The 25,151-nt window shown below is 39.3% G+C and overlaps 1 non-coding gene and 1 pseudogene across 1 annotated transcript; one reads left to right on the forward strand and one right to left on the reverse strand.

Annotated features, from left to right (window-relative positions):
* Positions 1–14,110: 14,110 nt before the first annotated feature.
* On the reverse strand, positions 14,111–14,213 carry LOC114900073. Its single transcript, XR_003794700.1, has one exon. It is a non-coding gene; the product is annotated as a U6 spliceosomal RNA (small nuclear RNA).
* Positions 14,214–21,364: 7,151 nt separating this feature from the next.
* On the forward strand, positions 21,365–22,355 carry LOC114897913 (annotated as a pseudogene).
* Positions 22,356–25,151: the final 2,796 nt, after the last annotated feature.

Genomic DNA, 25,151 nt, shown 5'->3' on the forward strand with positions numbered 1-25,151 from the left:
TCTCTTGCTAGTTGTTTGGCATGGGGTGTCCAGCACTGTGGCTTACTGGTTGTTGAGTGGAGCTGGTCCTTAGTGTTGAGATGGAAATCTCTGGGATATCTTTTGCTCTTTTATTTGTTGTTGTTGTTTGTTTGTTTTTGTTTTTGTTTTTTTGTGGTACACGGGCCTCTCACTGTTGTGGCCTCTCCCGTTGTGGAGCACAGGCTCCGGATGTGCAGGCTCAGCGGCCATGGGTCACAGGCCTAGCTGCTTTGCGGCATGTGGGATCCTCCCGGGCTGGGGCACGATCCCGTGTCCCCTGCATTGGCAGGCGGACTCTCAACCACTGCACCACCAGGGAAACCCAGCTTTTGCTGTTTGATATTACATGGAGCCGTGAGTTCTCTGGTGGACAATGTCCTGAACTCAGCTCTCCAACCTCAAAGGCACAGGCCTGACAGCCGGCTGGAGTACCAAGTCCCTGTTAGCCACAAGGCTCAGAAGAAAAGGGCGAAGAAAAGAAAGCAAGAACTAAATAAAATAAAATAATGTTATTAAAATAAAATTTAAAAATAATTATTAAAAATAAAAAAATTAAAAAGTAATAAAAAAGAGAAAAAAAAAAAGGAAAGAAGAGAGCAATGAAACCAAAAAACAAATCCACCAATGACAACAAGCGCTAAAAATGATACTATTAAAACAAAAACAAATGGACAGACAGAACCCTAGGACAAATGGTAAAAGCAAAGCTTTACAGACAAAATCACACAAAGAAATATACACATACATACTCACAAAATGAGAAGAAGGAAAAAATATATATATTGTGGCTCCCAAAGTCCACCACCTCAATTTTTGGATGATTCATTGTTTATTCAGGTATTTCAGTGAAGCAGGGTACATCAAGTTGATGGTGGAGACTTAATCTGGTGCTCCTCAGGCTGCTGGGAGAGATCTCCCTTTCTCTTCTTTGTTTGCTCAGTTCCTGGGGTTCAGCTTTGGATTTGGCCTGCCTCTGCATGTAGGTCACCTGAGGGTGTCTCTTCTTCGCTCAGACAGAACAGGATTAAAGTAGAAGCTGATTAGGGGGCTCTGGCTCACTCAGGCAGTGGAGGGGAATGGATATGGAATGTGGGGCAAGCCTGCAGAGGCAGAGGCTGGTGTGATGTTGCAACAGTCTGAGGCACCATGTGTTCTCCCAGGGAAGTTGTCCCTACATCATGGGACCCTGGCAGTGGCGGGCTGCACAGGCTTCTGCGAGGGGAGGTGTGGATAGTGACCTGTGCTTGCACACAGACTTCTTGGTGGCTGCAGCAGCAGCCTTAGTGTTTCATACCCATCTCTGGTGTCCACACTGATAGCCGCAGCTCGTGCCTGTCTCTGGAGCTCATTTAGGCAGTGCCCTGAATCCCCTCTCCTCTTGCACCCCGAAACAATAGTCTCTTACCTCTTAGGCAGGTCCAGACCTTTTCCTGGACTCCCTCCCGGCTAGCTGTGGTACATTTGCCCCCTTCAGGCTGTGTTCACGCAGCCAACCCCAGTCCTCTTCCTGGGACCCGACCTCAGAAGCCCGAGCCTCAGCTCCCAGCCCCCACCTGCCCCAGCGGGTGAGCAGACAAGCCTCTCAGGATAGTGAGTGCTGGCCGGCACTGATCCTCTGTGCAGGAATCTCTCCACTTTGCCCTGTGTACCACTATTGCTGCACTCTCTTCTGTGGCTCTGAAGCTTCCCCCTCACCACCACCGCCCCTGACCCCCCCCACCCCACCCTAGTCTCCACTAGTGAAGAGGCTTCCTCATGTGTGGAAACTTTTCCTCCTTCACAGCTCCCTCACTGTGGGGCAGGTCCTGTCCTTATTCTTTTTTCTCTGTTTTTCCTTTTTTATTTTGCCCTACCCAGGTATGTGGGCAGTTTCTTTTCTTTTGGGAAGTCTGCGGTCTTCTGCCAGTGTTCAGTAGATGTTCTGTAGAAGTTGTTCCACATGTAGATGTATTTCTGAGGTATTGTGGGGAGGAAGGTGATCTCCACGTCTCACTCCTCTGGCATCTTGAAGGTCTCTCTCGATCATTGTGGTTTTGATTAGAACTTCCCTGATGATCACTGATGTTAAACACTTTTTTCATGTACCTGTTGTATTTGTATTTCTTCTTGGGAAAAAATGTCTGTTCAGGTCCTTTGCCCCCTCTTTATTTTTTTTTCTGAGTTTTATGAGTTCCTTGCATATTTTGGAGATGAGCTTATTTTCTGATATGTGGTTTACAAATATTTTCTCCCATTCCATAGGTTGCCTTTCTCTTTTTTGATGGTTTCCCTTGCTGAGAAGAAGCTTTTTAGTTTGATGTAGTACTACTTGTTTATTTTTGCTTTTGTTTGTTCTTTTTGTGTCAAATCCAAAAAGAATAATTATCAAAGCCAATGTCAAGGAGCTTACAGTGTCTTTTCATCTAAGAGTTTTACGGTTTCAGATTTTATGTTCAAGTCTTTAATCCATTTTTAGTTCAATTTTTGTATGGTGTAAGCCAGGGGTCAAGTTCTTCTCTTTTTCATGTAGCTAACCAGTTTTCTCAACACAATTTATTGAAGAGACTGTTGTTTCTCCTTTGTATATTTTTGGCTCCATTGTTGTACATTAATTGACCACATATCCATAGGTTTATTTCTGGGCTCTCTATTCTGGTCCATTGGTCTACATGTATTTTTTATGCCAAAATTATTCTGTTTTGATGAATGTGCTTTGTAAAATAGGTTTTTTAAAAAATATTTATTTATTTTTATTTTGGCTGCACTTGGTTTTAGTTGTGACATGTGAGATATTTGTTGCGGCATGTGGACCCCTTAGTTGCAGCATGCAAACTCTTATCTGCATGTGGGATCTAGTTCCCCAACCAGGGATTGAACCAGGGCCTGCTGCATTGGGAGTTTGGAGTCTTACCCACTGGAACACCAGGGAAGTCCCTGTAAAATAGTTTGAAATCAGGAAATGTGATGCCTCCAGCTTTGTTCTTCTTTCTCAAGATTGCTTTGGCTATTTGGGGTATTTTGTGGTTCCATATAAATTTTAGGGTTGTTTTTCCTATTTATGAGAAAAATGTCGTTGGAATTTATAGGAACTATGTTGAATCTGTAGATTTCTTTGGGCAATATGGACGTTTTCTTTTCTTTTTTTTTTTTTGGCTACGTTGGGTCTTTGTTTCTGTGCGTGGGCTTTCTCTAGTTGCAATGAGTGGGGGCTACTCTTCGTTGTGGTGTGTGGGCTTCTCATTGTGGTGGCTTCTCTTGTTGTTAAGCACAGACTCTAAGGTGTGCAGGCTTCAGTAGTTGTGGCACATGGGCTCAGCAGTTGTGGTACATGGGCTCTACAGAGCAGACTCAGTAGTTGTTGTGCATGGACTTAGTTGTTCCACAGCATGTGAGATCTTCCAGACGAGGGCTCGAACCCCTGTCCCCTTCATTGGCAGGTGGATTCTTAACCACTGCACCACCAGGGAAGTCCCCAGTATGGACATTTAATGATATTCTTCCAATCCATGTACAAGAACATCTTTCCATTACTTTGGGTTTTCTTCAGTTTCTTTTAGTTTTCAGTATATAGAACTTAGAACTCCTTGGTTAAATATATTTCTAAGTATTTTATTCTTTCTGATGCTATGGTAAATAGGATTGTTCTCAGTTTCTCTTTCTGATAGTTCAATGTTGGTGTATAGAAACAATTTACATTTTTATATTAATTTTTATCCCGCAACTTTACTGAACTCGTTTGTTAGTTCTAACAGTGTTTTTGGTGGGGTTTTCAGAGTTTTCTATACATAATATTATGTCATCGGCAGATAGAAATAATTTTATGTGTTCCTTTCTTATTTGGATGTTTTTTATTTCTTTTTATTGCCTGATTGCTCTGGCTAGGAATTTCACTACTATGTTGAGTAAAAGTAGCAAGAGTGGGCATCCTCATCTTGTTCCTGATCTTAGAGGAAATGAATTCAACATTTTACTGTTGAGTATGATGTTAGCTGTGGGCTTGTAATTTATGGACTTTATTACTTTGTGATACATTCCCCTATAGTCAATTCATTAAGAGTTTTATCATGAAATGTTGTTAAATTTTGTCAAATGATCTTTATGCATCTGTTAAGATGATCATATAATTTTTATTTTTCAGTTTGTTAATGTGGTATATCACATTGATTTATTTGCAGATGTTAAATCATCCTTGTTTCCCTGGAGTAAATCCCACTTGGTTATGGTGTATGATCTTTTTAATGTAGTGTTGAATTTGATTTGCTAATATTTTGTTGAGGATATTTACATCGATGTTTGTCAGGGATTTTGGACTATAATTCTCTTTTCTTGTAGTGTCCTTGCCTAGCTTAGGTATCAGGGTAATGATGACCTCATAAAATGAGTTTGGAAGTGCCCCCCCTCTTTTATTTTTTAGAAAAGTTTGAGAAGGATGTATAGTAGTTCTTCAAATGTTTGGTAGAGTTTATCAGTGAAGTCTTCTGATTATAAACTTTTCTTTCTTGGGAGGTTTTTGATTACTGACTCAAGCTCTTTACTAGTAATTGGACTGCTCATATTCTTCATGATTCAATCTTGGAAGGTTTTATGTTTCTAGGAATTTATTGCTTTCTTCTAGATTGTTCAATAAACAAGCATATACTTGTTTTTATGATTCTTTGTATTTCTGTGACATCAGTTGTAATGACTCTTCTTCCATCTCCAATTTTATTTATTTGAATCCTTTCTCTTTTTTTCTTGGTAAATATAACTAAAGGTTTGTATATTTTCTTTTTCTTTTAAAAAAACAGCTCTTAGTTTCATTGATTTTTTTTTCTATTTTCTTTTTAGTCTCTATTTCCACTCTGATCTTTATTATTTCCTTCCTTCTACTAACTTGGGGTTTAGTTTCTTCTTATTATTCTAGTTCCTTGAGGTTTACAGTTAGTTTATGTCAGATCATCCTTTTTTCTTAATGTAGGCATTTATCGCTCTAAACTTTCCCCTTAGAACTGCTTTTGCTCCATCCCATGGTTTTGGTATGTTGTGTTTCCATTTTTATTTGTTTCAAGTTTTTTGTTTTTTTTTTTAATTTCGATTTCTTCTTTGACCCTTGGTTGTTCAGGAACATGTTTATTCTCCACATGTTTGTGAATTTTCTAGTTTTCTTTTTGTATTTGATTTCTAATTTCATACCATTGTGGTAGGAACAGATGCTGGATATAATATCAATATTCTTAAATTTATTAAGACTTTTGTGGCCTAAATTATGATCTGTCTTGGAGAATGCTTCATGTGAGCTTGAGAAAAATGTGTATTGTACTACTGTTGGATGGAATGTTAAGTGTCTGATATGACCATCTGATCTAATGTGTAGTGAAAATTGAATATTTCTGTATGGATTTTCTGTCAGGATGATCTATCCATTATTGAATTGTGGTATTTAAGTTCTCTACTATTATTGTATTGCTGTCAATTTCTCTCTTCAGATCTGTTAATATTTTCTTTATATATTTATGTGCTTCTATATTTGGTTCAGAAATATTTACTACTTTTATATACACTTTGGTGAATTGATCCCTTTTTCATTATAGAAAAACCTTCTGTGTCTCTTGTAACAGTCATTAGCTTAAAGTGTATTTTGTCTGATATAAGTATAGCTACCCCTGATTTCTTTTGATTTCTATTTGCATTGAATATCTTTGTTCCATCCCTTCACTTTCAGTTATGTGTGTCCTTAAAGCTGAGGTACATCTCTGGTACACAGCATATAGTTTGGTCTTGGTTTTTGTTTTCTGAGTTTTTTGAATACATGTAGTCGCTCTGTGTGTTTTGATTGGAAAATTTAGTCCATTTACATTTAAAGTAATTATTGATAGATGTGGACTTACTATTGCCATTTTTTTGTAGTGGTATTGTTTGATTCCTTTCTCTTTATCTTCTGTGTATCTACTATAAGTTTTAACTTTGTGGTTATTTTGAGACATATAAAATATATTTATAGCAGTCTCTTTTAAGCTGATCACTTGTCTTTGAATGCATACAAATGCTCTACATTTTTACACTCCCTCTCTCCACATTTGGTTTTGATATCACTAATTTATATCTTTTTACAATGTGTATCCATTAACAAATTGATGTAATTATAGCTGTTTTTTAATACTGTTGTTTTATACTTTCATATATTTTTCTGTTATTAATTAGAGCCCTTTTGTTTCAACTTGGAGATGTTCTTTAACATTTCTTGTTAGGTTATTCTATTGGTAATTAATTTCATAAGCTTTTGCTTGTCTGGAAAACTCTTTATCCTTCCTTCAGTTCTAAAGGCACACCTTGCCAGGTAGTGTATTCTTGGTTGGCAGATTTTTGTTCAACACTTTGAATACATCTTCCTGTCTGCAAAGTTTCTGCTTAAATATCTGCTGAAAGTTTATGGGAGTTCCCTTGTAAATTATAAGTTGCTTTCCTCTGGCTATTTAAGATTTTCTCCTTGTTTTTAACTTTTGGCAAGTTAATTATAATGTGTCTTGGTATGGTTCTTTGGGTTTATTTATTTGCGTCCCTCTCTGGGATTCCTGAACCTGGATATCTTTATCTTTCTCCAGATTAGGGCAGTTTTCAACCATTATTTTTTAAAAATAAGCTTTCTGCCCCCTTTCTCTCTCTTGTCTCCTTGTGGGACCTCTATAATGCATATATTGCTTGGCTTGATGATGTCTTCTATCATCATCAGGCTATATTCACTTTTTTCATTCTTTTTTATTTACTCATCTGATTGGATGAACTCCACTGCCTTGGAATTCTTTCTTCTACTTGGTCTAGTCTGCTATTGAACGCTTCTAGTGAAATTTTCAGTTTAGTTATATTTTTCATCTCTATGATTTCTTTTTGGTACTGTTTAATATTTTCTATCTCTTCATTAAAATTCTCCCTTTGTTCTTGCATTACCCTTCTGATATCAGTGAGCATCTTTATGACTATTATTTTGAACTCTCTATCAGGAAAGTCACTTATCTCCAATTCATTAAGATCTGTTTCTGGAGATTTATCTTGCTTTTTTGTTTGGTACTTACTCCTCTGTTTCTTCATCTTCTTTGACTGTGTTTGTTTCTGTGCATTAGATAAAACAGCCACCTCTGCCCATCTTGATAGAGTGGCCTTTTATAGGAGATTGAACCTCATTGATGGTTTGGCCTGAGCTCCTAGCTGTCTTTCAATCTTCTGTGACTGTCCAAGCCTCCTTCTTCATTTTCAGTGGCTCCCAGTAGTTTAGGGTATGTCAAGACATCTCAGTGTCCCAAAAGGGAAGATTTCAATCAGCACCTAGATGCAGGTTGATTAGAACCTGGATCCTCAGGTAGCAGCTGGGAAAGTATGCATTTAACCTCCTCCAAGGGAGAAACTGGGAGATGGCCATTTTCCCTGTTCCATCTGTACTGATCCTTGATGTACAGCCACAGAGAAGGGGATGCCCCTACACCTGTTAAGATAGTGTTTCTATATTTGTTACAGTCCTGTGGGACTCATGAATGCAAGCAACACTGGCTATAGAGCCAAGTGATCCCGAGACCCATCCCTCATATGGGACCTGCAAATCCTGGGGCACTATATGTGTGTACAAGCTCCTTTCAGGAAGACACTGTCAGCTTAATCTTGTTATTGGATCAGGGTGTACATAAGCTTTCTTGGCCTCTGGGGAAGATGGCAGCCAGTCCCTAGTGCCTGCTAAATTAGAAGTCTGACCTTCAGACAATAGTTTTTAAAGTATGCAAATAAACCTCTTTCAGGGAAAGATTTGGAGATGTATGATTTTGCCTGCTCCCTTTGCACTAAGCCTTGGAGGATAGCCTGTTAAGAATTGTTTCTTTATATGCTGTATGAGTCCTGTGGGACTTCTGAAGGAAGTCTCTTTGGTTATCAGAGCCATGCAATCTGGGGACATTCCCCTTTTGTGGAAGCTCTAAAAACTGGGTTGCACACATGTGTACAATCTCCTTCCAGTCAGATACTAATAATTTGGAACGGGCTGAAGGGAGAAGGTGGAATGGGTGTCTGCCATCTTCCCTGGTCTTTGGGGAGAATTGAAGCCAGTCCCTAGTACCTGCAAAACTGGAAGGCTGGCCCTCAGATAGTAGAGTTCAAAGTATTCTGATAAGCTTCTTTCAAGGAAATACTAGGAGATGCGTGATTTTACCTGCTTCATCCGTGCTGAGCCCTGGAGGGAGAGGCATGGTGAGTTCTCATGTGCCCATTAGGAATTGCTTTTTTGTGTTTTCCATTGTATTGTGGGTCTCTTGGACACAAGCCCCACTGGGTTTCAGAGCTAGGTGTTTTGGGAACCTGTCCCTCTGATGGGGTCTCAAAAGTTGGGGTCCAACCTTTTGTGGGGTCCAAACTCTTCACTTTTTGAGAAGAATCTGGGAGTTGGGTGTTCCCTCCCAACTGTATTGTACTGTGCTAAAGGTGGGGTTTATGGTGTAAGAGAGTGTCTCAGTCTTTCCTACCCATTTCAGTGTCAGTATTTTCTCAGTCTGTTGTGAGAAATCACTCAGCTAGTTTCTGGATCTCTTTCAGAGGGAATTTCTGTGTGTGTAACTGTACATTCATTGCATCCGTGGGAGGAGGGAAACTCAGGATCCTCCTATGTCACCATCTTGTTGACTCCCAATCTAGAATTTCTTTTAATGAGGCTTTTCTGGTGATAATTGCCTGTATTATTTTGGCCTCAAATTGTCTTTGCTTCACTTTCATTTTTTAGATCACAAACTTTATTTTTTAGAGCAGTTTTAGATTCACAGAAAAATTTAGCAGAAAGTACAGAGTTTCCATATACCTCATGTCCCCATACATACACATCCTCCCCCCACTGTTGGCATCCTTCTCCACAGTTGTACATTTGTTAAACTTGATGCACCTACATTGACAAATCATGATCATCCAAAGCCCATAATTTACATAAGTGTTCACTTTGGTGAACATTCTATGGGTTTTGGCAAATGTATAATGACATGTATCAACCATTATAGTATCGTACATAATGGTTTCACTGCCCTAAAAATACTATTTGCTCTGCCTATTCATCCTCCTTCCCCCCAAGCCCTGGTGATCACTAATCATTTTTACTGTCTCCATAGATTTTCCTTCTCCAGAATGTCATATAGTTGGAATCATACAATATGTAGCTTTCAGATTGGCTTCTTTCACTTTGTAATATGCATTTAAGATTCCCCCATGTCTTTTCATGACTTGATAGCTAATTTCTTTTTAGCACTGAATAATATTCTATTGCCTGGATGTACCACAGTGTGTTTATCCATTCACCTACTGAAGGACATCTTGCTTGCTTCCAAGCTTTTGCAATTATGAATAAAATTGCTATAAACCTGTGCACAGGATTTTTTGTGGGCATAAATTTCAACTCCCAAGTGACTTCAGTGAGAAGTGGCCCTCTCCCAATAATAAATATGTAACACAAGCAAGAAATAAATCTGTGTTGTTTTCTGCTACTGTAGAATTATCTATCTTATTCTAATAGATGGTGCTCTTATTATCTATTTAATGTCATTGCAGCATCTGTAATGATGTCCCCTTTTCCATTCCTGTTATTTGCCTTTTCTCTCTGGCTTTCTCTCTCTCTCTCCCCCTTTCTTTCTCCTTTCTCCCCACCCCACCCTAAGTCTCACCACCAGAAGTTTGTCTTTTCAAAGAGCATACTTTGGACTTTGTTTATGCTTGTTTTTTAACTTCTGTTAAAAACTTCTGTTCCTTTGTTTAATTTTCTTCCTTCTGCTTTAAAAAAATGTTTACGTTTAATTATTTTGCTTCTCTTTTTCTAATTTCTTGAGATTTAGCTCATTAATTCTCTTTTCTTTTTTTCTAATATATGCATTTAAGGCTGTAAATTCTCTCCAAATTGCAGTGACTTCCCACAGATCATGATATATAGTATTAGTGTTATCATTCAGTTCAAAATATATTCTAATTTATATTTTAAAATTTATATGTAATTTATATTTCTTCTCTGTTCCGTGGGTTTCTAGGAAGTGTACTTCTTAAATTCTAAAAGAATGGAAGTGCTTTTTTGTCTTTCTTTAGTAGATTTCCAGTCTAAATGGATTATGAGCAAAGGACATATCCTATATATTTTCATTCCTCTGAAATTTTAGATATTTCTCTTGTAAACAATATATAGTTTAACGTTAAAAGAATTCAGTATGATAATTTGTCCTTTGACTAGTTAATATCATTCATTTACATTCAATTTAATTACTTATAAATTAGAGTTTCTTTCTACCCTCTTATTTTGTTCTTTACATTTATCATATATGTTCACTCTTTTTTTTTCTTGACTTTGCTTTAATTGACTAAATATTATTTTATCATTATTATATTCTCTTGGAAGTTTTAAAATGTTATTTCTCCTCTTATGGTGCCTACCCTAGAAATTATAACATGTACACTTTACTTTTCAAAGTCTGAATTTAAAAAATATTTATCTACCTCCTAGATATACAATGAACATTTTAACCCCATTTATCCTCTTCTTGACTTCTTGTTGTCTAGTGTTTTAAATCTACCTCTTTTTCCACTGCAACAATACATTATTATAATTATTTTATATAGAATCAATAGTCATTTACATTTACCCACATATTTACTACTACTTTTTTCTCCTTGATTCTATTTGTATTTCAGACCTTCCATCTAGGATCACTTTCTTTATGCCTGAAATTTATCCTTTATAATTTTCTTTAATGAACACCTGCTGATGACAAATTCTCTTGACTTATTTCTCTAAGAACATTCTTATTTCAAACTCAGCACTTTGAAGTCCACTGTCTTTGGAGAGATTTACTACTGATCAATGGTCAATCTGTCATTTCTTCAGAAATAATCTTTCTTTGGCTTCTGTCAAGATTTTTCTGTCTTTGGTTTTCTTCAGTTTTCATATGATAGTCATGACTGTAGATTTATTTTTACTTATCCTTGAAATTAAATGGACCTTTTCAATCTATACATTGGAGCCTTTCATCAATTCTTAGATATATTCTCTTCAAATATTTCCTTTGGCTCATTTCTCTCTATTCCTTCCAGGACTAAAATCAAATGAACTCAAACTGTATTTTATGTATCTCTTGTCCTCTGTACATTTTCTATATTTATGCTGCATTCTCAATATATTTTTCTCTTCTATCTTCCTGGTCACATATTTTGTCTTTTCTTTGTATTCAATCTGTTACCACATACATCTGTTGAGGTTTTTAATTTCAGTTATTGCTTTTTTCATTTCTAGATGTTATTTGGTTCTTTTTAAAGTCTGTTTTTTTTATAGTTTCCTATTTCTGGTAGAAATTTTGATATTTGTGACTTACTTTTATAACATGGTAAACACAATTGATTTAAAACATGTGTCTGAAAAGTTCAACATCTGAACTCTGTCTCTGCTGACTCTGGTTTATGTTGGTTCTTGCTCATGTTATATTGTTGCTTTCTTTTTTGGCTCAGAAACTTTGATTACTTGCTAGCCATTGTCCTTGAAAAATTATTTTGGGACACTTCCTGAGGCATAAGATGGATTTTCCCTCCTCAATATAGGTTTTTGATTTACCTCTCTTAGGTCTCTGAGCATGTTTATTTGGGACAACTTCAAACCAAATTTAAGTTCTGTGAGTCATTAGTCCACCTAGACCTTGCTTACCTAGTGTGCAACAACATGGGAGACTTGGTCTGCTGTTATAACCACACAAGTATGTTTCTTTTTGCTTTTCCTGTTCTTTTTCCTTTCCTACTTGGTTCAAAACCACAGCAGTCCATTCCACAATTAATCAGAGTTTGAAGGAAATATAGTGGGTCAACCTCTCTTTTGTTATGACTGAGGGTGTGGTTCAATATAAAGGTCTCCCACAAGACTTTTTCCCCACCCCCAAAATATCAAAATGCAAGTACTTGTAGCATTAGTTCATACCTTTGGGCATAGGCAACTTTGGTGTTCTAATATTATACTTCTGTTTGCCCATTACTAGAACCACAACTTCTATGGTTGTTTTAAAATTCTTTATTTTTACTGGGCGTCATCATGCTATGTCTAGGCGTGAGTTTCTATTTTCCCTCATGAAAATAATTCATTGGACTTCTTATTTATTAATTGTATTTTCATCATTTCTGGAATACTCTCAGCTGTTATCACTTCAAGTATTGTGTCTACCATGCTTTGTATCTCCTCTCTCTGGAACTCCAGTTACATTTACATTAGACTCTCTAATTCAGTCCTCATCATTTCTTAACTTCACTTTAATATTTTTCACTCTTTCTGTGTGATACTGTGTTCATTTGCTAGAGCTGCTGGAACAAATTACCGTAAATTTGGTGCCTTCAAACCACAGAAATTTATTCTCTCATGGTTCTGAAGGCTAGAAGTCCAAAATCAAGGTGTCTTCAGGGTTTGCTCCTTCTGGATGCTCTGGGGAAGAATCTGTTCCATGTCACTCTCTTACTTCTTGTGGTTGTTGGCAATTCTTGGTGTTCCTTGGCTTGTAGACCCATCACTCCATTCCCTGCCTCTGACTTTACATGGTCTTTCCTTATGGGTCTTCTCATCTGTATCTGTGTTTCAAATCTTCCTCTCCTTTCTCTTATAGAGACAACAGACATTAGATTTAGAGCCCACCCTAAATTTAGGATGAACTCATCTCAAGATTATTAACTTAATCACATCTGCAAAAACCCTATTTCTCAATAAGTTCATATTCATAGGTGCCAAGGATTTTTTAAAAGATTTATTTATTATTTATTTATTAATTTGTTTATTTTTGGCTGCATTGGGTCTTAGTTGCAGTGCACGGGATCTTCACTGAGGCATGCAGGGTCTTTCATTGCAGCACATTGGCTTCTCTCTAGTTGTGGCATGTGGGTTTTCTCTTCTCTAGTTGTGGTGCGCAGGCTCCAGGGTGCGTTGGCTCTGTAGTGGTGCACGGGTTCCAGAGCATGCGGGCTCTGTAGTTTGTGGCACACAGGCTCTCTAGTTGAGGTGTGCAAGCTCAGAGGTCGTGGCACGTGGGCTTAGTTGCCTCATGGAATGTGCGATCTTAGTTCCCTGACCAGGGATTGAACCCATGTCCCCTGCATTTTAAGGCATATTCTTTACCACTGAGCCACCAGGGAAGTCCCAGTGCCAAGGATTTGAACATATCTTTTTTGGGGACACAATTTAACACACTGCAGCTACATTCTGATTAATCTATTTGTATAAATCTTCCTGTTTATTAATCTATCTTTAGTTGAATCAAATCTGCTGTTAAATGTATTCATTTATCTTTTTAAATTTTCAATTATTAAATTTTCATTATTCAAAATGCTTAGTCTTTTAGATTCTTCTCTGCACATTTTGAAAACCAGTCCTTAATTTTTGTAAATATATGAAAACATGACTATCTATATTTTGTGTCAAGTTACTGCAATATCTGGAGTTTCATGCATCCTTTCCTATTTTGTTGTTTCTCTTGGTTAAGAGTGCCTTGTTTTCTCATGTGTTTAGTGAATTTTGTCTGAGTAGTTCAATTTCATTGAAAATTTGCTTTTAAAAGTTCATGGAGACCTGGTATTATGTGGGTTCCTTCAGAAAGTGTGTGCATTTTGTTTCTGCCAGAGCTAAGGATAACATTTTATTTGGAACTACATTAAAATTTTAGTTTGAGAGTTTAAGAATGATTCAGACACTATAAATTTGCACCTTAAGTGCACATTTAATCTCACACCTTAAGCCAGATTATGAATTCAGTTTTTTAAGGCTGTTGCTTTCCTCTGCTAAACTGCCAAGTTTCAGACAGATTTTCATGTAATCTTTGGTGAAAGTGAGCAGTATTTCTAGTTCTCTCTTACACTAAGGTGAAACACTTTGGGGTCTTTGACTTAAAGGGGGAAAGATCTCTTCTTATACTCCCCATTTTGAGCAGATCACAAAATTTTCCTCCTGTACTCCATGTGCCATGAGACTACGAAAACTGATACCCAAGTTTACCTAGTTTAGCAAAGGCCCTCAAATTCCTTTTACCTATCTGGTTCACACCATCACTATATCCCTGGATTGAGAATTTCTTACTTTCTTTGCTGCTCAAAAGTGCTTTTTTTTTTTTTTTTTAATATGGAATGCTTCACAAATTTGTGTATTATCCTTGTGCAGGGGCCAGGCTAATCTTCTCTGTATCATTCCAATTTTAGCATGTGTGCTGCCAAAGCAAGCATTCAACAGTGCTCTTAATAAAACATTTTAAAGTTTTTATCTAGCATCTTAGTTATTTAAAATAAGAAGTTTAGTCTAGTAATATTGTCTGTTGTCTTATCAGAAACAGAAATCCTCTTTTTCTTTTTTAATCAATTTGGATGATTTCTATTTTTTTGGAAAATTATCTCCACCACCTACATTTAAAAAATTGATTGGCCTAATTTTTTTTTACCATATTCTCTCAAGGGCTGTAAAATTTTAACTATATCTGTGGTTATGGACCAATTTTTATTTATAGTTAATTTTTACATTTCCCCTCTCTTTTTCTAATGTGATCAGGTCAATATAATTAATATAGACAAATAGTTGATAAAAAATGTGATAAGAACTATGGAATTTCTATGAGTGTGTTATGGAGGTAAACACAAGAGACATTTTGTCAAGATTTAAATAGGAATATGTATGTAAAGTTCTTAGCACACTGTCTCATACTTGATAAAACCTCAATAGATATTGATGCTGAAAGCTCAGCCTCTGTGCACCAGTGCCAAATCGAATCTTGGAGACAGAGTTTTGGTTGAAGTAGAAAAGAATAGCTTTATTGCTTTGCCAGGCAAAAGTGGATACAGTGAGCTCCTGCCCCAACAAATATGTGTTCCAACAGGGGAGGATTTGATGAGGAGTTTTATATCAATGGTTCAAGGGTGAGGTTGCTGATAAGATTAGTGTGTATGCAGGGCCTCTACTCCTCTAATCTGATCTCAGGTAATTTTCTTGATGAGTTTCTCTGGTTCCTTTAATGTAGCCTCAGGAGGTCTTTCTCTGGTATGAAGAATAATGGCATGTTAAAGAGCTTAAAGACATTGTTATGTGCATCCCTTGAGGTGGAACCAGGACCATGCCTTAAGGCTGCACTATTGTTCCCTGGCTGCCCCTCCCTTGTCTTTGCATCCCTTCCTTTCCCAGGTTAGCAACTGTTGGAATCTGCCCTTTGGAACTCAGGGAATGTCATGGAGGCAGAGTCAAGAAACAGGAGACAGAAAGGCTTTTGTGCCCAGGAACCCCTCAGGGTTCTGCTCAATTTCAATATTAAACTTTACAGTATTAAGGAAAGCTTTTTTAGAGAAAGCAGAGGGTAAGAATTGTCCAGACAAATGGTATCAGTGGATGAGTGGGAAAAGTTTAGTACTGATAAAGCTTAGAGCAACTAAATAAATTTTAACACAACTAAAGCATAGAATAAAAGAGTGGTAATGGCAGAGGTTGAGGTTGAAGACCTAAGAGTAAAGCATATCATGTACAGCCTGGTAGGCAAAATAAGGAATCTGGACTTTATTCTAAGAGAAACATAGTTATTGAAGGGTTTCAAGCAGGAAAGTCTCCTGATTTTTTTAAGTATTTTTTTAATTGTGGTAAAAGTCACATAATATAAAACACATGATTTTAACCATATTTAACTGTACTGTTCAGTGACACTAAGTACATTCACATTGTTGTGCAAATCTCACCATCATTCATCTCCAGAATTTTTCAACTTCCTAAACTGAAACTTTGTCCTCATTAAACACTAAATCCCCATTCCCCCTCCCCAACCCACCTCTCACGCCTTGGCCCCTGACATCTTTCAATGTACTTTCTGACTCTATGAATTTGACTATTATAGGTACCTCGTATAAGTGGAATCAAACGGTATTTGTCTACACCTAGTGTATATTAGAATGCATTTTTAAGGTTACCTTAAAATATGTCTAACAAACAGATTGTATCTTCTTTTTCTTTTCCCCTGTGCTATATGGGAGGTTCTCATTAGTTATCTATTTTATACATAGTAGTGTATATATATCAATCCCAATCTCCAAATTTATCCCACCCCCCCCACCCTTTCCTCCCTTGGTGTCCATAGGTTTGTTCTTTATGTCTCTGTCTCTATTTCTGCTTTGCAAATAGGTTCATCTTTACTATTTTTCTAAATTCCACATATATGTGTTAATACGATATTTGTTTTTCTCTTGCTGACTTACTTCACCCTGTATGACAGTATCTAGGTCCATCCATGTCTCTGCATATGGCACAATTTTATTCCTTTTTATGGCTGAAAAATATTCCATTGTATATATGTACCACAACTTCTTTATCCATTCCACTGTTGATGGATATTTAGGTTGCTTCCATGTCCTGGCAATTGTAAATAGAGCTGCAATGAATATTGGGGTGCATGCATCTTTTGGAATTATGGTTTTCTCTGGGTATACACCCAGGAGTGGGATTGCTGGGTCATATGGCAGTTCTATTTTTAGATTTTTAAGGAACCTCCATACTGTTCTCCATAGTGGCTGTATCAGTTTGCATTCCCACCAACAGTGTAAGAGGCTTCCCTTTCTCCACACCCTCTCCAGCACTTATTGTTTGTAGAATTTTTGATGATGGCCATTTTGACCGGTGTAAGGTGATACTTCATTGTAGTTGTGATTTGCATTTCTCTAATAATTAGTGATGTTGAGAATCTTTTCATGTGCCTCTTGGCCATCTGTATGTCTTCTTTGGAGAAATGTCTGTTTAGCACTTCCACACAATTTTTGATTGGGTTGTTTGTTTATTTGATATTGAGCTGCATGTGTTATTTGTATATTTTGGACATTAATCCCTTCACAGCTGCTTCGTTTGCATATACTTTCTCTCATTCTGAGGGTTGTTTTTTCATCTCATTTATGGTTTCCTTTGCTGTGCAAAAGATTTTAAGTTTCATTAGGTCCCATTTGTTTATTATTGTTTTTATTTTCATTATTCTAGGAGGTGGTCAAAAAGATCTTGTAATTTATGTCAAAGAATGTTCTGCCTATGTTTTCCTCTAAGAGTTCTGTAGTGTCTGGTCTTACCTTTATGTCTTTAATCCATTTTGGGTTTATTTTTGTGTATGGTGTTAGAGAGTGTCCTAATTTCATTCTTTTACATGTAGCTGTCCAGTTTTCCCAGCACCACTTATTGTAGAGGCTGTCTTTTCTCCACTGTATATTCCTGCCTCCTTTGTCAAAGATAAGGTAACCATATGTGCGTTGGTTTCTCTCTGGGCTTTCTATCCTGTTCCATTGATCTATATTTCTGTTTTTGTGCCAGTACCATACTGTCTTGATTACTGTAGCTTTGTATTATTGTCTTAAGTCGAGGAGTCTGATTCCTTCACCGCCATGTTTGTTTGTTTGTTTTGTTCTGTTTTGTGTTTTTCTCAAGATTGCTTTGGCTATTTGGGGTCTTTTGTGTTTCCATACAAATTGTAAAATTTTTTGTTCTGGTTCTGTGAAAAATACCATTGGTAATTTGATAGGGATTGCATTGAATCTGTAGACTGCTTTGGGTAATATAATCATTTTGACAAACTTGTTTCTTCCAATCTAAGAACATCGTATATCTCTCCATCTGTTTGTGTCATTTTTGATTTCTTTCAGCAGTGTCTTATAGTTTTCTGCATACAGGTCTTTTGCCTCCTTAGGTAATTTTATTCCTAGCTATTTTACTCTTTTTGTTGCAATGGTAAATGGGATTGTTTCCTTGATTTATATTTCTGCTAATTCATTGCCAGTGTATAGGAATGCAAGAGATTTCTGTGCATTAATTTTGTATCCTGCAACTTAACCAAATTCATGGACTAGCATCAGTAGTTTTCGGTGGCATCATTAGGATTTTCTGTGTATAGTATCATGTCATCTGCAAACAGTGACATTTTACTTCTTTTCCAATTTGTATTCCTTTTATTTCTTTTTCTTCTCTGTTTGCCATGGCTAGGGTTTCCAAAACTATGTTGAATAACAGTGTCAAGAGTGGACATCCTTGTCTTGTTCCTGACCTTAGAGGAAATGCTTTCAATTTTTCACCATTGAGAATGATGTTTGCTGTGGGTTTGTTGTATATGGCCTTTATTATGTTGAGGTAGGTTCCCACTATGCCCACTTTCTGGTGAGTTTTTATCATAAATGGGTGTTGAATTTTGTCAAAAGTTTTTCTGCATCGATTGAGATTATCATATGGTTTTTATCCTTCAATTTGTTAATATGGTGTATACATTGTTTGATTTGCATATAGTGAAGAATCCTTGCATTCCTGGGATAAACCCTACTTGATCATGGTGTATGATCCTTTTAATGTGCTGCTGGATTCTGTTTGCTAGTATTTTGTTGAGGATTTTTGCATCTATATTCATCAGTGATATTGGTCTGTAATTTTCTTTTTTTGTAGTATCTTTGTCTGGTTTTGGTATCAGGGTGACGGTGGCCTCGTAGTTTGAGTTTGGGAGTGTTCCTCCCTCTGCTATATTTTGGAAGAGTTTGAGAAGGATAGGTGCTAGGTCTTCTCTAAATGTTTGATAGAATTCTCCTGTGAAGCCATCTGTTCCTGGGCTTTTGTTTGCTGGAAGATTTTTAATCACAGTCTCAATTTCAGTGCTTGTGATTGGTCTGTTTATATTTTCTATTTCTTCCTGGTTCAGTCTTGGAAGTTTGTGTTTTTCTGTGAATTTTTCCATTTCTTCCAGGTTGTCCATTTTATTGGCATATAGTTGCTTGTAGTAATCTCTCATGAGGCTTTGTATTTCTGCAGTGTCAATTGTTACTTCTTTTTCATTTCTAATTCTATTTTTCTGAGTCTTCTCCCTTTTTTTCTTGATGAGTCTTGTTAAAGGTTTATAAATTTTGTTTATCTTCTCAAAGAACCAGCTTTTAGTTTCATTGATCTTTGCTATTGCTTCCTTTGTTTCTATTTCATTTATTTCTCTCCTAATTTTTATGATTTCTTTCCTTCTACTAACTTTGGGTTTTGTTTTTTCTTCTTTCTCTAGTTCCTTTAGGTGTAAGGTTAGATTGTTTATTTGAGATTTTTCTCATATCTTGAGGTAGCATTGTATTGCTATAGACTTCCCTCTTAGGACTGCTTTTGCTGCATCCCAGAGGTTTTGGATGGTTGTGGTTTTTTTGTCATTTGTCTCTAGGTATTTTTTGTTTCCTCTTTGATTTCTTCAGTGATCTCTTGGTTAGTTAGTAACGTATTGTTTAGCCTCCAAGTGTTTGTGTTTTTTAAGCATTTTTTCCTCCCTGTAATTGATTTCTAATCTCATAGCATTGTGGTCAGTAAAGATGCTTGATAAGATTTCAATTTTCTTAAATTTACTGAGGCTGGATTTGTGACCCAAGGTGTGATCTATCCTGGAGAATGGTCTGTGTGCACTTGAGAAGAAAGTGTAATCTGCTGTTTTTGGATGGAATGGCCCATAAATATCAATTAAATCAATCTGGTCTATTGTGTCATTTAAAGCTTGTGTTTCCTTATTCATATTCTGTTCAGATGATCTGTCCATTGGTGTAAGTGAGGTGTTAAAGTCCCCCACTATTACTGTGTTACTGTCAATCTCCTCTTTTATAGCTGTTAGCAGTTGCCTTATGTATTGAGGTGCTCCTATGTTGGGAGCATATATATTTAAAATTGCTATATTTTCTTCTTGGATTGATCCCTTGATCATTATGTAGTGTCCTTCTTTGTCTCTTGTAATAGTCTTTATTTTAAAGTCTCTTTTGCCTGATATGAGTATTGTTACTCCAGCTTTCTTTTGATTTCTATTTGCATGGAATACCTTTTTCCATCCCTTCACTTTCAGTCTGTATGTGTCCTTAGGTCTGAAGTGGGACTCTTGTACACAGCATATATACAGGTCCTGTGTTTGTATCCATTCAGAGAGTCTGTGTCTTTTGGTTGGAGCATTTAATCCATTCACATTTAAGGTAATTATCAATATGTATGTTCCTAGTACAATTTTCCTAATTGTTTTGGGTTTGTTTTTGTAAGTCCTTTTCTTCTCTTGTGTTTCCCACTTAGAGAAGATCCTTTAGCATTTGTTGTATAGCTAGTTTTGTGGTGCTGAATTCTCTTAGCTTTTGCTTGTCTATAAAGCTTTTTATTTCTCTGTCGAATCTGAATGAGATCCTTGCTGGGTAGAGTAATCTTGGTTGTAGTTTCTTCCCTTTCATCACTTTAAATACATCCTGCCACTCTATTCTGGACTGAAGAATTTCTGCTGAAAAATCAGTTGATAACCTTATGGGGTTTCCCTTGTCTGTTATTTGTTGCTTTTCCCTTGCTGCTTTTAATATTTCTTTGAATTTAATTTTTGTTAGTTTGATTAATAGGTGTCTCGACATGTTTCTCCCTGGATTTATCCTGTGTGGGATTCTCTACCCTTCCTGGACTTGGGTGGTTATTTCCTTTCCTATGTTAAGGAAGTTTTCGAATATAATCTCTTCAAGTATTTTCTCAGGTCTTTTCTCTCTTTCTTCTTCTTCTGGGACCCCTATAATTCGAATGTTGGTGCATTTAATGTTGTTGCAGAAGTCTCTGTGACTGTCCTCATTTCTTTTCATTCTTTTTTCTTTTTTCTGCTCCTAGACAGTTATTTCCACCATTCTGTCTTCCAGCTCACTCATTCATTCTTCTCCCTCAATTATTCTGCTATTCATTCCCTCTAGTGTATTTTTCATTTCAATTATTGTGTTGTTCATCACTGATTGTTTGTTCTTTAGTTCTTCTAGGTCCTTGTTAAACATTTCTTGTATTTTCTAGACCCATGCCTCCATTCTATATCTGAGATTTTGGATCATGTTTACTATCATTACTCTGAATTCTTTTTCAAGTAAATTGCCTATTTCCTCTTCATTTATTTGGTCTTGCAGGCTTTTGCCTTGCTCCTCTATCTGTAACATATTTCTCTGTCATCTCATTTTTATTGTTGGGTGGGGTTATATTCCTGTCTTGCTGCTTGTTTGGCTTGTGGCATCCAACACTGGAGTTTGCAGGCAGTTGGGTGGAGCTGGGTCTTGGTGCCAAGGTGAGGATCTCTGTGAGAGCTCACAGAGATTAATGTTCTCTGGTGTCTGAAGTTCTCTGTTAGTTCAATGCTGCCACCACAGGGGCTCAGGCTCAACCTCCAGCCTGGAAACTAAGATCCCACAAGCCATGAGGTGCAGCAAAAAGAAACAAAAAAAGACAACAAGCAAAAAAGAGCAGAACAATAACAAAGAATAAAAAATAAAATAAAATTAGAAAAATAAAAAATATATTATGAAAAATAAAAATAAAAATGAAACAACAAAACACAGCAGCCAAAAAAATTTTTTTAACTTTAGGGTGATGGTGGTGGTGGTGGCGGTGGCAGCAGCAGTGGAGGCTGCGGGCGGTTGGGACTCTGGGCTGGAGCGGTGGCACCATCTTGTGCCCGGGGCTGGTGGGGAGGCCAGGGAGGGGGTCCCGGGGGGCACAGGGTACTACGGGAATGGCTTGAAGTCTGAGGAACTGGAGCCTGAGGATCTGCTGCTGGAGCCTGAGCCAGAGCCCGAGCCCGAAGAGGAGCCGCCCTGGTCCCATGCCCCCCTGGGAGCTCCAGGCCCTGGGCCTGGCTCGGGAGCCCCCAGCAGCCAGGAGGAGGAGAAGCCGGGACTGGTCGAGGGTGACTTGAGGGATGGCGCCATTGAGGACCCAGAGCTGGAAGTGATCAAGGCTTGAGTCAGGGAGATGGAGGAAGAAACTGAGAAGCTAAAGGAGCTACAGAACGAGGTAGAGAAGCAGATGAATATGAGTCTACCTGCAGACAATGCTGGCCCAGTGATCATGTCCACTGAGGAGAAGATGGAGGCTGATTCCCGTTCCATCTATGTTGGCAATGTGGACTATGGTGCAACAGCAGAAGAGCTGGAAGCACACTTTCATGGCTGTGGTTCAGTCAACTGTGTTACTATACTATGTGACAAATTTAGTGGCCATCCCAAAGGGTTTGCATATATAGAGTTCTCAGACAAAGAGTCAGTGAGGACTTCCTTGGCCTTAGATGAGTCCCTATTTAGAGGAAGACAAGTCAAGGTGATCCCAAAACAAACCAACAGACCAGGCATCAGCACAACAGACCGGGGTTTCCCACGAGCCTGATACCGTGCCCGGACCACCAACTACAGCAGTTCCCACTCTCGATTCTGCAGTGGTTTTAACAGCAGGCCCTGGGGTCATGTCTACAGGGGCAGGGCTAGAGCGACATCATGGTATTCCCCTTACTAAAAAAAGTGTGTATTAGGAGGAGAGAGAGGAAAAAAAGAGAAAAGAAGGAAAAAAAAAGAATTAAGAAAAAAAAGAAAAGCAGAAGATGACCTTGATAGAAAAAAAAATTAAAAAAAAAAAGATGGGGCTTCCCTGGTGGCGCAGTGGTTGACAGTCCGCCTGCTGATGCAGGGGACACAGGTTTGTGCCCGGTCCGGGAAGATCCCACATGCCGTGGAGCGGCTGGGCCCGTGAGCCATGGCCGCTGAGCCTGCGCATCCGGAGCCTGTGCTCCACAATAGGAGAGGCCACAACAGTGAGAGGCCCGCGTACTGCAAAAAAAAAAAAAAAAAAGATATACTGTGGAAGGGGGGAGAATCCCATAACTCTAACTGCTGAGGAGGGACCTGCTTTGGGGAGTAAGGGAAGGCCCAGGGAGTGGGGCAGGGGGCTGCTCATTCACTCTGGGGATTCGCCATGGACACGTCTCAACCACACAAGCTGCTCCCCCTGTTTCCCTGTCCCCCTTTGCCCCCTTGCGGGCTGCTCAAGGGTAGGTGGGCATGGGTGGTAGGAGGTGTTTTTTTTACCCAGGGCTCTGGAAGGACACCAAACTCTTCTGCTTGTTACCTTCCCTCCATCTTCCCCCTAGCTTTCATAGTCCCCTCCTGCCTGTTCCTGTCCTGCCAGGTCTACCACCCACCTCACCCCTCTTTTCTGGCTCCCTGCCCCTCCAGATTGCCTGGTGATCTATTTTGTTTCCTTTTGTGTTTCTTTTTCTGTTTTGAGTGTCTGTCTTTCTTTGCAGGATTCTGTAGCCAGAGGATCTCCTATCCGCTCCCAGCGGCTCCAGTGTAATTTCCCCTTTCCCCTGGGGAAATGCACTACCTTGTTTTGGGGGGTTTGGGGGGTTTTTTTGTTTTGCTGTGTTTTCCTTTGCCTTTTTTTCCCTTTTGTTTGGAGGGAATGGGAGGAAGTGGGGACATGGAGGTGGGAGGTGGATTTTGGCTTTTTTTTAGCTCATTTCCAGGGGGTGGGAGTTTTTTTTAATATGTGTCATGAATAAAGTTGGTTTTGAAAAAAAAGTTTTTTTTAATTAAAAAATTAAAATTCCCTGGTGCGTCTGCTATCAGTTTCATTGCCCCCACAGTGAGCTACATCCAACCCCCCTCCAACACCTTTAGGTAGTTATCTGTACCCTCTGTGTCAGCCCCACCTCTGCGTGTATTTCTTTCACCAGTGTCTGCTCCTGAAGCTGACCCAGAGCACATGTGCTCATGCAAGCCAGCTTGGGGGCAGGTTTCCATGGGTGTGTCCACAGGGGCCATCATGGCTTGAGGAGGCTTTGGAGAATGGTGGTGCTCGACCTGCCTGGACCCTCATAGCCCTAGGAGGGGCTTTGTCGGGGGCGGCACATGGGCCACCAGGACCTGCGCAGCCTTTGTAGGCTTTGTGGGGGACAGTCCTCAGGTCCACCAGGACCCAAGAAGCCCCCAGAAGTCCTGGGGGGTGTTGTACTTGGGTCCATTGGGACCTGAGAAGCCAGAGGAGGCCTCAGCAGGGGCAGGGCTCAGGCATGGGACCTATATGGCCTGAAGAGATCTCCATGAGGTTAAGGCTCAGGCCCAGCACCCTAGCAGGCTTGCTGGGGCCTCAGTGGTGGGGGGAAACCCTGGTTTGAGGGATGGTTGAGTCTGCTTAGGAGTGTGCCCCTGCCACTGCCCAAGGAGGCCAGGCTGGTGGGCAGAGAAGTGTGTTGCAATGGTGGCCTTGTCCTCTGTGCATCACTCAACAATTGCGCCCCACTTTCCTGGTGGCCTGGGCCTCCTCCACCAACCTTCCTGGCTGTGGAACACTTCCCCCCTGCCACCCCAGGTCATCTCCCCACCTCCCACAGTGGTCCCCTCCCTGGGTCCACCCTCCAAACCCCACTGTCCAGCACCCAGCCCTTCTCCCCACCAGGGGACACACAACCCAGGCTGGGGTGTGTAGGGGCCTGGCACAGACCACACACACAGGCCCCACCCCGTCCCTACCCCCACAGACCTTTGCAGGGCAGCCCTCTGACCTCCCGCCCCTTGAAGGTCCCCCCGTCCCTGCTGATCCCCCTGCCACTAGTGTGTCCCCCTGAGTGCTGAAACCTCTCTTCTCCCCCAGCCCCTCCCCTTAGGGGTGCCAGCCCTCTCCCGTCTCCATCACTCTTCCCTCCCTCCTTCCCTCTCTCCTTCCCTCCCATGTCCCACCCAGCTGCACAGGGACCCCCCCCCCATCCCCCAGGTGTCCAAGGTTCCCCATCAATGCCTAGAAGGTGCTCGGAGAGAACTGTTCTGATGCATCCCTGCTGTACCTGTGAGGAGATGCAAACTCCACTTTCTCCTACTCTGCCATCTTGACCCAGGGTTCGAAAGTCTCCTGATTATATTTATGTTTTAGAAATATTATTTTGGCTACTGTATGGAGAATAGCTTAGATGGGGTCAATAGTGGGTACTAGGAGAACAGATAGTAGACAACTGAAGGAATATAGGTAAGAAATGAAATGGGGAGAGTGGATGAATTAGGTATTTTGTAGCTGAATCCTTAGACCTTTATGACTGACTGGATGTTGGGAGTGAAGGGCAGGCTAGAGTTAGGACAAAGCCCAGGTTTCTGGCTATGGCAACCAGAAGGTGGTCTTATCACTCACTGATATGGGGGAACAAAGACGAGAAACAGGCTTGGAAGATATAATAAGTTTTATTTTGTGCATGTTGAATGTGAGACATGTTTGATACTTGTGATAATCATGAGAATGTCTCCTCTGCTCCTTTGCCTCAGGAAAGTGCAAAAGATATACATTTCCCTATAAACTACTATGAATTTGACCAATTTTCCTAAAAGAAAGTTGGAGA

Source organism: Monodon monoceros, unplaced genomic scaffold (genome assembly GCF_005190385.1).
Source record: "Monodon monoceros isolate NGI ecotype Baffin Bay Population unplaced genomic scaffold, NGI_Narwhal_1 Super_Scaffold_18, whole genome shotgun sequence".
Taxonomy (NCBI): Eukaryota; Metazoa; Chordata; class Mammalia; order Artiodactyla; family Monodontidae; genus Monodon; species Monodon monoceros.